Genomic DNA, 13,899 nt, shown 5'->3' on the forward strand with positions numbered 1-13,899 from the left:
GTGGAACCCCACTCTTTACACTTGCCCATCCTGACATATTCCCCCAAACAATACCTCTCTGTTTCTTTCCGTAGTTAGTTTAATATGTTTATTATGCACCCCATACCCATCCTGTGGGCGGTAGTCAAAAGATTACAGAGGTACATAATGGGTCCAGGGACTGGGCCTCAAAGTTTTGATGGCTGAGCAAGTTACAGAGGTAATGAATTCACAATTTACAAAGGTAATGAACTCCAGGTAGGTCTAGTCACAAGCATGACAAGTTACAAAGGTATTAACAGATTATAGAGGTACACAATGGGTCCAGGGACTGGGCCCCAAAGTTTTGATGGCTGAACTAGGTACAAGGTAATGAACTCACAAATGTTATACAGAAGTGAGTATCCTATATATCCTACATATTCCATAACATGTGTACCCACAAGAATTATTATGCACCCCATACCCATCTTGTGGGTGGTAGTCAAAAGATTACAAAGGTACACAAAAACACTGTTTAAAACTTACTTGCAGCTAGTGTAGTCAGTTTCTGATCAAATAAACGGTTATTTTCTGTTTTTCTTAACGTTGTATTGGCATTAATTATACTTTTGCAGTGTCTGTTAATATTATTTAATGTTTTTTATACATAGTTTATATGATGGTAAATATATTATAGGCTCGTATTTAATGTAGCAGTCTGATGGCACACTCAGCTTCACTTTGACTACCGCATAAGATGGGTATGGGGGTGCATAATAAAGGTATTAAACACAGTTTACCATGAATGTTTTCACACTCTTGTTGAACATAGCAGTTAATCAAATTTATGCTGTCAGGTTGGTTTTATTTTAAGATGAAGGCAACCAGTAATATGAAGCAAGAAAAGTGATGAAAATAAGTCACTCTCGTTTGACTTTGGGGGGAGGGGTTATTCTAGGTAATTTACCCATATTTTATTGTATAAGACAATTATAATAATAAAAAATATAAAATTGTAACTAAATTGCACATGAATTGTACCTAAAAGGACCCCAATGGAAATACGTCACTCTAACTTTTTTGGGTTATCCTAGGTTCTATACACATATGCTGCTATGTATGATAATCTATGTAACTGTATTTGTGTATACCTGAATAAACTTACTTGCTTAAAATGTACCTGAATTGTACCTTAAGTGTTCCTAATTGCACCTGCCTGAAATGCTATGTATAACCAGGGACTTTCTATAAAGTGTGTCGAGAATACCACATCTTCCAAGCCAATTGCAACCTTTAATTTATGTAAATAAAATTTATCATTCATTATTTATCATTACATACCTAGTGTGTGAGTGTGAGAGTGTGGTGTCCCTGGTGCAGTGTTGATGGTCACAACAATGTCATCTCTTACCTTTACTCCTACTCTTCCTGACGTAGGATCATGCTGGTAAATTGTCTCGTCTTAGAAGTAAGTTGTGAGTGATGTAAGATGTGTTGTATGAGGCTGCCGTGAGTGAGTGTAGTGTGTGAGCAGTAATATGAGTGATAGTGGCCACCTTGAAGGTCGCCTCAACTCCTCTTGTTGTCCTGGTCTATCGTAATGTATTATGCCAACACTTTGTGTCTTATTTTAAACAAGAGGCGAATATATTGCCCTATTTTTTAGTCCATGACAGCACTGTGGTAAAGAAATGATGTAAAGGTAAAAAGACACTTGTTTAATCAAGACCTTTATTACGGAAACGTTTCGCCACAGGTGGCTTCTTAGGACTGAAGAAGCCACTGGTGGCTGTAAGTTTCTTTATTATAATGTGTTGATCAGTGTATTTGTAACTTTTACCTGCACCTTGTTGGTATCACCATATACCACATCCGCCAGAAATGATTGATGTGTTGTGATAAGTGTATTTACACCCACCAGAACCTCACCTGTTGTATATATTTTGAATCGGGGGAAAATACCTAAATTCGTAGGGGTCCTATAATTCTTGGGGAATGGGAGGATAAGTCCAGTTCCTTAGAGCAAGAGCCCCTCGCTGGCATCAAGGCACCTACCTGGAGGGGCTCACATGATGTAGTCATGTTAATTACCCACTCCAGTGAGGTGTCTTGGGTGTTTAAAAAATGCATCAGTCTTAAGACTGTACACACGAATGAAGAAATACAACAATAGGCCTGTAATAAAGTTGGTAGAATTACCGACAATATGTAAAGTAAAAGGACACAAGTGCAACTAATGTGACATTTTATTGTGGCAACGTTTTGCTCTCCAGGAGCTTTATCAAGCCATTACAAACAATACATGGACACAGAGGGTATATAAAGGCTCTGAGTGAGGTGCAATACTAGTGAGGTACCATTTCGATGTTCACTAGTGGTAGTAGTAGTAGTAGTAGTAGTAGTAGTAGTAGTAGTAGTAGTAGTAGTAACAAAAATAATACAATATGGAAGAGCAAATAATTCGTACATGAATAAAAGGATATAAAAGCTATTACTTGGGTAACATAAAAATAGGTTGGACAAATATAGACTGGAAAGAGGCAGGTTTTTTTCGGTGTTCACTCTCTGTAATGTGCTTGTGTAGTATAACAGGAGAGACTATGTGATGGCAGGGTTTACTGTTTTCAGGAGGATTCTTGCTAAGATTCCATATTGTATTATTTTTGTTACTACTACTACTACTACTACTACTACCACTAGTGAACATCGAAATGGTACCTCACTAGTATTGCACCTCACTCAGAGCCTTTATATACCCTCTGTGTCCATGTATTGTTTGTAATGGCTTGATAAAGCTCCTGGAGAGCGAAATGTTGCCACAATAAATGTCACATTAGTTGCACTTGTGTCCTTTAACAATAGGCCTACTGGCCCATGCTCTAGGCATGGCTATTCCAAGCCACCTTGAAAGACATAAGTTGATTAATGGATACTTTTCACATAGTTAAGTTACTTACCTGTTTTAATGTTTAAAATTTAAATAATAAATTATTACAAGAACCCCGAATAGAAAAAAGTCACTTTGACTTTTTTGGGGTTATCCTAGGTAATTTACATATGCTGCTATGTAAGATAATTTACATAACTGCATTTATGTGTACCTGTACCTAAATAAACTTGTGTACATACTTACATAGCATGGTTTTTCATTCCTGCCTTATGAATTAACTAACTTTTTTCATTAAGGTAATTGAGGACGTAGATCATGGTATGAATATGATATTGTGTATACTGTATTGCATGAATGGGGAGAAAGCAGAGTGGGAAAGTGTCACAAGCGGTGTTCCACAGGGGTCAGTGTTGGGCTGTTTGTTGTTTACAATTTACATAAACGACGTAGATGATGGTATAAATAGCGACACAAGCAAGTTTGCCGATGACACCAAAATAGGCTGTCAAATTCATTCTGACAAGGACACTAGAACACTTCAGGAAGATCTGTTATAGACTGGCGCAGTGGTTGGAGAAGCGGCAGATGCAGTTTAACAGAGATGTGAAGTTCTAAGAATTGGAAAGGAAAATAACCATGACATTTATAAACTAAATAATGCAGATCTTAATAATACTGATTGCAAAAATAGAGTTGGGAGTTCTGGTTAGCAGTAATTGAAAACCAGGACAACAGTGCATAAATGTTTGCAATAAAGCGAATAGAATTCTTGGCTTCATATCAAGCAGTATAAATAACAGGAGTCTTCAGGTTCTTCTTCATCTCTGTATATCATTGGTTAGGCCTCATTTAGATTATGCTGTCAACGTGACTCATGAAATCGTAATGACACGATTGCAAACAAACCATACCACGGACAGGGATAGAACCTGTGATCAGAGAGTCTCAAAACTCCAGACCGTCGCGTTAGCCACTGGGCCAGCTAGCCACAATAAGATTCATCCAACTAGGTATGTTTATACACCATAGGAAGGTTAGCATAGACACCACTGTGACCACAAATGCAAGTTTTTACAGATGAATCTCCAGCTAGCGTGGCCATGACGAACTCTAGCTCAGGTCCCCTCAAAGCCGTCAACATGACTCACGAAATCATAATGACACGATTGCAAACAAACCATACCACGGACGAGGATAGAACCCGCGATCAGAGAGTCTCAAAACCCCAGACCGTCACGTTAGCCACTGGGCCAGCTAGCCACAATAAGATTCATCCGACTAGGTATATTTATACTCCATAGGAAGGTTAGCATAGGCACCACTGTGACCACAAATGCAAGTTTTTACAGACGAATCTCCAGCTAGTGTGGCCGTGACAAACTCTAGCTCAAGTCCCCTCAAAGCCGTCAACATGACTCATGAAATCGTAATGACACAATTGCAAACAAACCATACCACGGATGGGGATAGAGCCCGCAGTTTGTTTGCAATTGTGTCATTACAGTTTCGTGAGTCATGTTGACGGCTTTGAGGGGACTTGTCACGGCCACAGTACCTGGAGATTTGTCTGTAAAAACTTGCATTTGTGGTCACAGTCACTTGTGCTTAGCATTACTGGCCACCTGTTCATAACTACTGCTAACTGCCATACCTGCTTTCATAAACTGTTATTTATTTTAGCACAGCACCCTCAGATAGGTTGATAATGGTAAATTTTGGCCTAGACATAAGAGAATGGGTCTGTGTGGTGGCTCTGCACAGTATAAAAAAAATCCTGACCTACGTATAGCATAGCCTTGTGTTTATTTCAAAATAGCGACTTTGAGGTGTTTTTTAGGGTAATTTGTTTGCTTTTATTAGCCGTTTCATGTATCACTTAACCCTTTCAGGGTCCAAGGCCAAAATCTGAAGTGGTGCCCCAGTGTCCAAGAATTTAAAAAAAAAAAAATTGTTATTTTTTCTTATGAAATGGTAGAGAATCTTTTTGTGAATGTAATAAAACAAAAAGTAGGAAATTTGATGGAAAATTGACGAAATTATGCTCTCGTGAATTTTGATGTGTCAGCGATATTTACGAATCGGCGATTTTGCCGACTTTGACTCCCATTTTAGGCCAATTACATTATTCCAGTCGACCAAATTCTCAGCTATTTCACTAGTATTACTTCTATTCTATCGATTGAGCACAAGAAATCGCCAAGTCAACTGTTTCAACTACAAAATAAAGTGACCGGAAATTGGTAATTTGGCCAATTTAACACAAAGTTCAAAATATTCCAATTTCAAAATAGGGTCCAGAATAAACAAAGTAGGTATTCCTGGCACTAAACTAACATTTCCTCTGTTCATTAGTTATGTTTTGAGGCTTTACAAATAAATTCCATTTTGATTTTTTATTCACATAATGAATTTTTATTCACACCAAAAAATAGAAGATTTACTGTTATGCAATATTGTAATAATTGTATAAATATCATCACCACATTTGTGAATGTATATTAGACCCACCAGCTGGCGTGTATTAGACGTGTGAGGTCGTTTGTTTACTCTTGAACATCGGCAAAAATTTAACATTTCCGCCACTTTGAGCTCAATTTCAAGCCATTTCCAGTGCTAACACCAATCAAAATTATCTCTATTTCTGTAATATGTCTTCCATTCTATCAAATGAGACCAAGAAATCACAAATACAACTATAAAAAACATACGAAAAAACACTGCAAAGTCGCTGTTTTAATCGAAAATCATGGTCTCAGTTTTTTTCTCTCATTATACACAGTGTGCTGCAGGATTTGTTTTATGTGGTGCACACATACCACATAGATGTATTCTCTCATATCTAGGCCCAAATTTACCACTCACAGTTTATCAGAGTGAGCTGAGCTCATGACGTAGATCTACGGTTTGGACCCTGAACGTAAAGCCGTTGATCTACGGGACGGACCCTGAAAGGGTTAATAGAATGGAAGACACTAGGAAGATAAAGATAATTTTGGTCGGTTTGAGAGTGGAAGTATAGTGGACCCTCGGCCAACGAAGGCATCATCTAATGATAAATTCGTCCAATGAAGCGTTGGAGCGTAAAAATTTTGGCCCGACCAACGATGAAAAACTCAACCAACATGATTCGTCCCAAACCTGCGTGTCCAGCCTGAGCGCCTCAGCTGCCCTGCCATCATTGTTTACAAGCTAGGGTGGATGGTTCCATGCATATATTTGATAAATTTTGTATTATTCCATTGTTTTTAGTGCTTGTAACTGCTAAATAAGCCACCATAGGCCCAAAGAAAGCTTCTAGTGCCAACCCTGTGGTAAAAAGGGTGAGAAATACTATAGAAGTACTACTATCGTATCACGGTCAGCTGCTGCTGCACCACAGTCATCTGTTGCTACTGCTGCACCACAGTCATCTGTTGCTGCTGCTGCACCACCGTCAGCTGTTGCTCCACCACCATGAGCTGTACTACTTGAAGATGTGGAGAGTGTTTTTGGTGTGGCTTAACGAGAAACAATTACTGAGAAACAGTGAACCCCAGAGGGTTAGCCACCCAGGATAACCCAAGAAAATCAGTGCATCATCGAGGACTGTCTAACTAATTTCCATTGGGGTCCTTAATCTTGTCCCCCAGGATGCGACCCACACCAGTTGACTAACACCCAGGTGAAGAGGAAAAAATGCCTGGAACTAGTGCTCATGTTGGTGACTTTAAGGCCAGCAACGGTTGGTTTGAGAGATTTAAGAATCGTGGTGGCATACACAGTATGATAAGGCATGGTGAAGCTGAAAATTTCCAGCCCCAACAAGTGTTCATTTGTGATGAAACAGGCCTGTTCTGGAAGAAAATGCCAAACAGGACCTACATTATTTTTTATTTATTATTATTATTAACACACTGACTGATTCCCACCAAGGCAGGGTGGCCCGAAAAAGAAAAACTTTCACCATCATTCACTCCATCACTGTCTTGCCAGAAGGGTGCTTTACACTACAGTTTTTAAACTGCAACATTAACACCCCTCCTTCAGAGTGCAGGCACTGTACTTCCCATCTCCAGGACTCAAGTCCGGCCTGCCGGTTTCCCTGAATCCCTTCATAAATGTTGCTTTGCTCACACTCCAACAGCATGTCAAGTATTAAAAACCATTTGTCTCCATTCACTCCTATCAAACATGCTCACGCATGCCCGTTGGAAGTCCAAGCCCCTCGCACACAAAACCTCCTTTACCCCCTCCCTCCAACCTTTCCTAGGCCGACCCCTACCCTGCCTTCCTTCCACTACAGACTGATACACTCTTGAAGTCATTCTGTTTCACTCCATTCTCTCTACATGTCTGAACCACCTCAACAACCCTTCCTCAGCCCTCCGGACAACAGTTTTGGCAATCCCGCACCTCCTCCTAACTTAAAAACTACGAATTCTCTGCATTATATTCACACCACACATTGCCCTCAGACATGACATCTCCACTGCCTCCAGCCTCCTCATTGCAACATTCATCACCCATGCTTCACACCCATACAGGAGCGTTGGTAAAACTGTACTCTCATACATTCCCCTCTTTGCTTCCAAGGACAAAGTTCTTTGTCTCCACAGACTCCTAAGTGCACCGCTCACCCTTTTTCCCTCATCAATTCTATGATTCACCTCATCTTTCATAGACCCATCTGCTGACATGTCCACTCCCAAATATCTGAATACATTCACCTCCTCCATACTCTCTCCCTCCAATCTGATATCCAATCTTTCATCACCTAATCTTTTTGTTATCCTCATAACCTTACTCTTTCCTGTATTCACTTTCAATTTTCTTCTTTTACATACCCTACCAAATTCATCCACCAACCTCTGCAACTTCTCTTCAGAATCACCCAAGTGCACAGTGTCATCAGCAAAGAGCAACTGTGACAACTCCCACTTTGTGTGTGATTCTTTATCTTTTAACTCCACACCTCTTACCAAGACCCTAGCATTTACTTCTCTTACAACCCCATCTATAAATATATTGAACAACCACGGTGACATCACACATCCTTGTCTTAGGCCTACTTTTACTGGGAAATAATCTCCCTCTTTCCTACATACTCTAACTTGAGCCTCACTATCCTTGTAAAAACTCTTTACTGCTTTCAGTAACCTACCTCCTACACCATACATCTGCAACATCTGCCACATTGCCCCCCTATCCACCCTGTCATATTTTTTTATTTCATTTTTATTATCACACTGGCCGATTGCCGCCAAGGCAGGGTGGCCCGAAAAAGAAAAACTTTCACCACCATTCACTCCATCACTGTCTTGCCAGAAGGGTGCTTTACACTACAGTTTTTAAACTGCAACATTAACACCCCTCCTTCAGAGTGCAGGCACTGTACTTCCCATCTCCAGGACTCAAGTCCGGCCTGCCGGTTTCCCTGAACCCCTTCGTAAATGTTACTTTGCTCACACTCCAACAGCACGTCAAGTATTAAAAACCATTTGTCTCCATTCACTCCTATCAAACACGCTCACGCATGCGTGTTTGATAGGATATGCCTTTTCCAAATCCATAAATGCCACATAAACCTCTTTAGCCTTATCTAAATGCTGTTCACTTACAGTATATGTTTCACTGTAAACACCTGGTCCACACACCCCCTACCTTTCCTAAAGCCTTCTTGTTTATCTGCTATCCTATTCTTCATTGTACTCTTAATTCTTTCAGTAATAACTCTACTATACACTTTACCAGGTATACTCAACAAACTTATCCCCCTATAATTTTTGCACTCTCTTTTGTCCCCTTTGCCTTTATACAAAGGAACTATGCATGTTCTCTGCCAATCCCTAGGTACCTTACCCTCTTCCATACATTTATTAAATAATAGCACCAACCACTCCAAAACTATATCCCCACCTGCTTTTAACATTTCTATCTTGATCCCATCAGTCCCAGCTGCCTTACCCCTTTTCATTTTACCCACTGCCTCACAAACCTCCCCCACACTCAGAACTGGCTCTTCCTCACTCCTACAAGATGTTATTCCTCCTTGCCCTATACACGAAATCACAGCTTCCCTATCTTCATCAGCATTCAACAATTCCTCAAAATATTCCCTCCATCTTCCCAATACCTCTAACTCTCCATTTAATAACTCTCCTCTCCTATTTTTAACTGACAAATCCATTTGTTCTCTAGGCTTCATTAACTTGTTAATCTCACTCCAAAACTTTTTCTTATTTTCAACAAAATTTGTTGATAATATCTCACCCACTCTCTCATTTGCTCTCTTTTTACATTGCTTCACCACTCTCTTAACCTCTCTCTTTTTCTCCATATACTCTTCCCTCCTTGCATCACTTCTACTTTGTAAAGACTTCTCATATAGTAACTTTTTCTCCCTTACTACTCTCTTTACATCATCATTCCACCAATCGCTCCTCTTCCCTCACGCACCCACTTTCCTGCAACCACAAACTTCTGCTGAACACTCTAACACTACATTTTTAAACCTACCCCATACCTCTTCGACCCCACTGCCTATGCTCTCATTAGCCCATCTATCCTCCAATAGTTGTTTATATCTTACCCTAACTGCCTCCTTTTTTAGTTTATAAACCTTCACCTCTCTCTTACCTGATGCTTCTATTCTCCTTGTATCCCCTCTGCCTTGTACTCTCAGTGTAGCTACAACTAAAAAGTGGCCTACATTACTCAGGAGGAAAAGGCACTCCCAGGACACAAGCCTATGAAAGACAGGCTAACTCTCATGTTTTGTTGTAATGCTAGTGGGAATTGCAAAGTGAAGCCTTTACTCATGTATCACTCTGAAAATCCCAGAGTGTTCAAGAAAAACAGTGTCTCATCACTCATCAATACTCTTCAATAAAGGTAAGTGTCATTTCAGCATTTATTTATGTAGTTATTGTGCATGTCTCATTATTTTCTTTGTAGGGAAATGTATATTTCATGAAAAAATAATTTTTGTTAATACTTTTGGCTGTCTGGAACGGCTTAATTAGATTTCCATTATTTCTTATGGGGAAAATTAATTCAACTAATGATAAATTTGCCTAAAGATAAGCTCTCTGGAACGGATTAATGTCGTTGGTCAAGGGACCACTGTAGTTTGAAATAAGCCTCAGAGTGGCAGAAATATTTGATTTTTTGGACAATTTTCTAGAGGAAGGGTAGGGACTTTCATATCCCCTTGGTCTGTTTTATTAGTTTTTACTAGATTTGCATCAATTATTGAGATGGCCTAAACCATGACCAATCATTCTTGGTTATAAATTGTTATTTGTAAAATAGGGGAAAATTTAGATTTTTTGTGTGTGATTCTAAATGGAAGAGAGGGATATACATATAGGAGAGGTCTGACGATGTGAGTAATGAACAGAGAGAAGTGGCTTCAGTAGCTGGAATGCCTGCAAAGTTTATTTTGGACTCTCGTTTTTAAATTGGAATTTGGTGAGTTTTGTGTAAATTTGACCAAATACCAACTTCTGTGCACTTAATAGGGCAGTTCTGCTAGTTGAATGGGCATTTTCTTGCTCTCAGTTGATAGAATGGAAAGCATACTTGTGAAATAGCTAGGAATTACATCAAATTGAGCAATGGAATTGGCTTAAAACAAGACTCAGTGTAGGCAATGTGTAAATTTTGCCCAGACTGCCAACTTTTTGCAAGTGTATTTCTGTAAGTTTTCCATCAAATTTTGCATTTTTGGTGTCATTACCTTCAGAAGAATTTTCTACCACTTCAGAACTGCTGTTAAAAGAACTTTCTCTCCCTAACATATCCAAACATCAGCTAAACACATACATGAAAACTTCGTATCCATCTTCTCAATGTCACGAACATATGTAAAACAATATAATCTTATTCTTAATGTCTGTAATCCTCTTGACTATTAACCCTTAACCCTTTGACTGTTTTCGACGTATAAATACGTCTTACGAGCCAATGTTTCTGACGTATATATACTCAATAATTCTAGCGGCTTCAAATCAAGTGGGAGAAAGCTGGTAGGCCCACATGTGAGAGAATGGGTCTGTGTGGTCAGTGTGCACCACATAAAAAAAATCCTGCAGCACACATTGCGTAATGAGAAAAAAAAAACTCTGATCGTTTTTTTGGAATAAAACGCCGACTTTGAGGTGTATTTTCGTATAGTATTTATCATTGTATTCGCGTTTTCATGGTCTTAGGTGATAAAATGGAAAACATATTACAGAAATAGAGATGATTTTCATTACTTTTACGATGAAAACGACCTTGAAACTAAGCTCAAAGTAGCGAAAATGTTCGATTTTTACCAATGTTGAAGAGTAAATAAATCACACCACACGTCCAATACACGTCAACTGGGGAGTCTAATATTCTTTCACTAGTGCACTGATATTATTTATACCATTTTTACAATAATGCAGTCGTCTGCATAACAGTAAATTTTGTATTTTTTTGTATGAATAAAAAATCAAAATAGAAAGCAATAATAATATAAGAGGGGCCTAGAGATGTGACTAATGAACAGAGCATATGTTATTTTAGTGCCACGAATGTGTACCTTGTTTATTCTGGACCCTATTTTGAAATTGGCATCTTTTTTATTTTGCGTGAAATTGGCCAAATTGCCAATTTCTGACCACCATATTGGGTAGTCCAAATTAGTAAATGGGAGGTTTCTTGTACTCAGCTGATAGATAAAATGGAGTTCTAAAGAAATAGCTATGAGTTTGGTCAACTGGAACAATGGAATTGGCTGAAAATTGGGCTCAAAGTCGGCGAAATCGCCGATACGCATATGTCGCCGAGACCGCTAACTTCGCGGGACCATAATTCCACGAGTTTTCGACCAAATTTCGAACTTTTGGTGTCATTACCATCGGGAAAAGATTCTCTATCATTTCATAAGAAAAAATAATTTTTTTTTTTTCAAAAATTGAGCGACATAGAATGACAGTTTCAGAGAGGGGCCTGAAACAGTCAAAGGGTTAAACTGTCCATACGTAGATCTACGTTCCTGTGCGTAGCGCTCCGAATGTAGATCTACTTTTTTTTTACATACTTTCAAATGTAAAAAAAAACATAGGTCTATGTTCGGAGCGCTACACACGTAAATGTAGATCTACGTTTGGACAGTTTAAGGGTTAAAACATTGTGTCCCCTCTATGTTAATATACTAAAATCCTCATTACCTATAATTATAATCAAACTGCCATATAGCATTTACTAATAGGATATGCAGTTTGCTTGTACTCATTGTAACTCCTAAATTTATATTTACAGATCTCCCTCAACATTCGTGAGGGTTAGGGGATCAAGAGCCTCACGAATGTTGAAAAATCGCGAATGTTGAAAAATTGCGAATGTTTGGTGCCCCCAATATATTGTAGGGAAATATAATACAATACTACTTCCTTAACCTATTGAGCCATGAACAGTCATAAAACACATGAAAACATCATAAAATATTGTACTAGTACAAGCCCTTTGGTAAAGAAGGTGAAAAAGACTATAGAATTCAAGAAAGAACTCATAGCAGAGTACCAGAATGGAGGAGGAAGAGAGAGGGGAGAATGTGCCTTCCTTAGTGATTCTACGATATGTATGATACTAAAGCAGCACAAATCAGTGAAGGCTATAGTGCCAGCCAGTGATAAAGTGTAGCATTAACAGTGTAGCTAGTAAGTTAAGCGATAAATCGATAGAAAAAGGACAGCACGAACCTAACTCCTCCAATGTTGTTGGAATTATATAGGGTGACTGACAACACCGTCGTCTCTTGTCTCTACCGCCTCTGCTGCTGCCTCAACCACCACTATGTACGGGTTATGTCTCAGTGGCCCTTATACACCCAACAACAACAACAACAACAGCAACAACACTCTTGACGTACTTAATGACGTATTTTATTCATTCTAGAGTATGTGTCATGTTTCTATGTTATTAATATTGTTTATTATGTCATATTAGATGAATTGTGATAGATAAATAAGCCGTAGAGTTGATATTAGTGTCATATTGAAGGACTATCTTGTCCTATCTCCTGACAAACTCTGCCACCGCCACAATTTCAAACATATAAAACATACATACTTTTTACTACACCTACTACATACATAGAACACTTAACTCTGATATAAACCCTCCCCTCAAACATCTCCTTATCAACCTCAACAGAACACATGACCATAACACAAGGCACAGATCACTCTTTGATGTTCCTTGTGTCCACCTCACGCTATGCAAAGACTCAATGCACATAAAAGGCCCTAAAATCTGGAATTCGTTACCAGTGAATATAAAAGAAACACTGTCTGTTTATAAATTCAAGTCTCTTCTCAAAAATCACTTACTCACCCACAACTAAATAAATACAGTGGTCCCTCGTTTTTCGTAATTAATCCGTTCCTGGAGCCGATACTATAAACGAAATTTACGATTTACGAATCAATTTTCCCCATAAGAAATAATGTAAATACAATTAATCTGTTCCTGACACCCAGAAGTATTAAAACAAAAAAATTTTTAACATGAAATATACATGTAGTGCATAAACAATACAATGGGAAATGATGAATGAAACATTAACAGCATAACACTTACCTTTATTGGAGATTCTTCTTAGTGTATGGGAGACTGGAGGAGGAGAGAGAGTGGATTATTTATAGTTTGGAAGGGGAATCCCCTTCCATCAACACCTCAGGTACCATTTGCTTTTCTGGGGTTGCTTCTCCTCTCTGTTTCTTAATGCCACTAGGACCACCTTGAGAGTCACTGGAGTCCTGTCTCACTAAATAACTGTGGAGAGAGCTCTGTTTCTGGCGTCTCTTTAACACTTCCCTAAAATGGCCCAAGACTTTGTCACTGTACATGTTGCCAACCTGGCTTGCAACAACCTTGTTAGGGTGATGTTTCTCCATAAATCTTTCCATCTTACCCCACATAGTAAAAATCTCTCTAATTTCTGAAGAAGGCACCTTCTTCCATCTCTCTTCCTCCTCCTCTGCAGCAAGATTCTGAGCTGCGATGTGTTGCTCTTCCTGCTGAAGCTCTTGCAGCTC

At 38.9% G+C, this 13,899-nt stretch overlaps 1 protein-coding gene across 3 annotated transcripts in view; it reads left to right on the forward strand.

The window, feature by feature from the left end:
• The first annotated feature begins 1,308 nt into the window (after positions 1-1,308).
• Positions 1,309-13,899, forward strand: part of LOC128686614 (S phase cyclin A-associated protein in the endoplasmic reticulum) — a 74,984-nt gene continuing 62,393 nt past the window's right edge. For 2 of the 3 annotated variants that reach the window (XM_053773562.2, XM_053773564.2), the window contains exon 1: positions 1,309-1,429. The gene's annotated coding sequence lies outside the window, so the exon portion shown is untranslated. The remainder of the gene's footprint in view (positions 1,430-13,899) is intronic. The other variant, XM_053773563.2, reaches the window with a different exon arrangement.

Source organism: Cherax quadricarinatus, unplaced genomic scaffold (genome assembly GCF_038502225.1).
Source record: "Cherax quadricarinatus isolate ZL_2023a unplaced genomic scaffold, ASM3850222v1 Contig162, whole genome shotgun sequence".
In the NCBI taxonomy this organism is placed as follows: Eukaryota; Metazoa; Arthropoda; class Malacostraca; order Decapoda; family Parastacidae; genus Cherax; species Cherax quadricarinatus.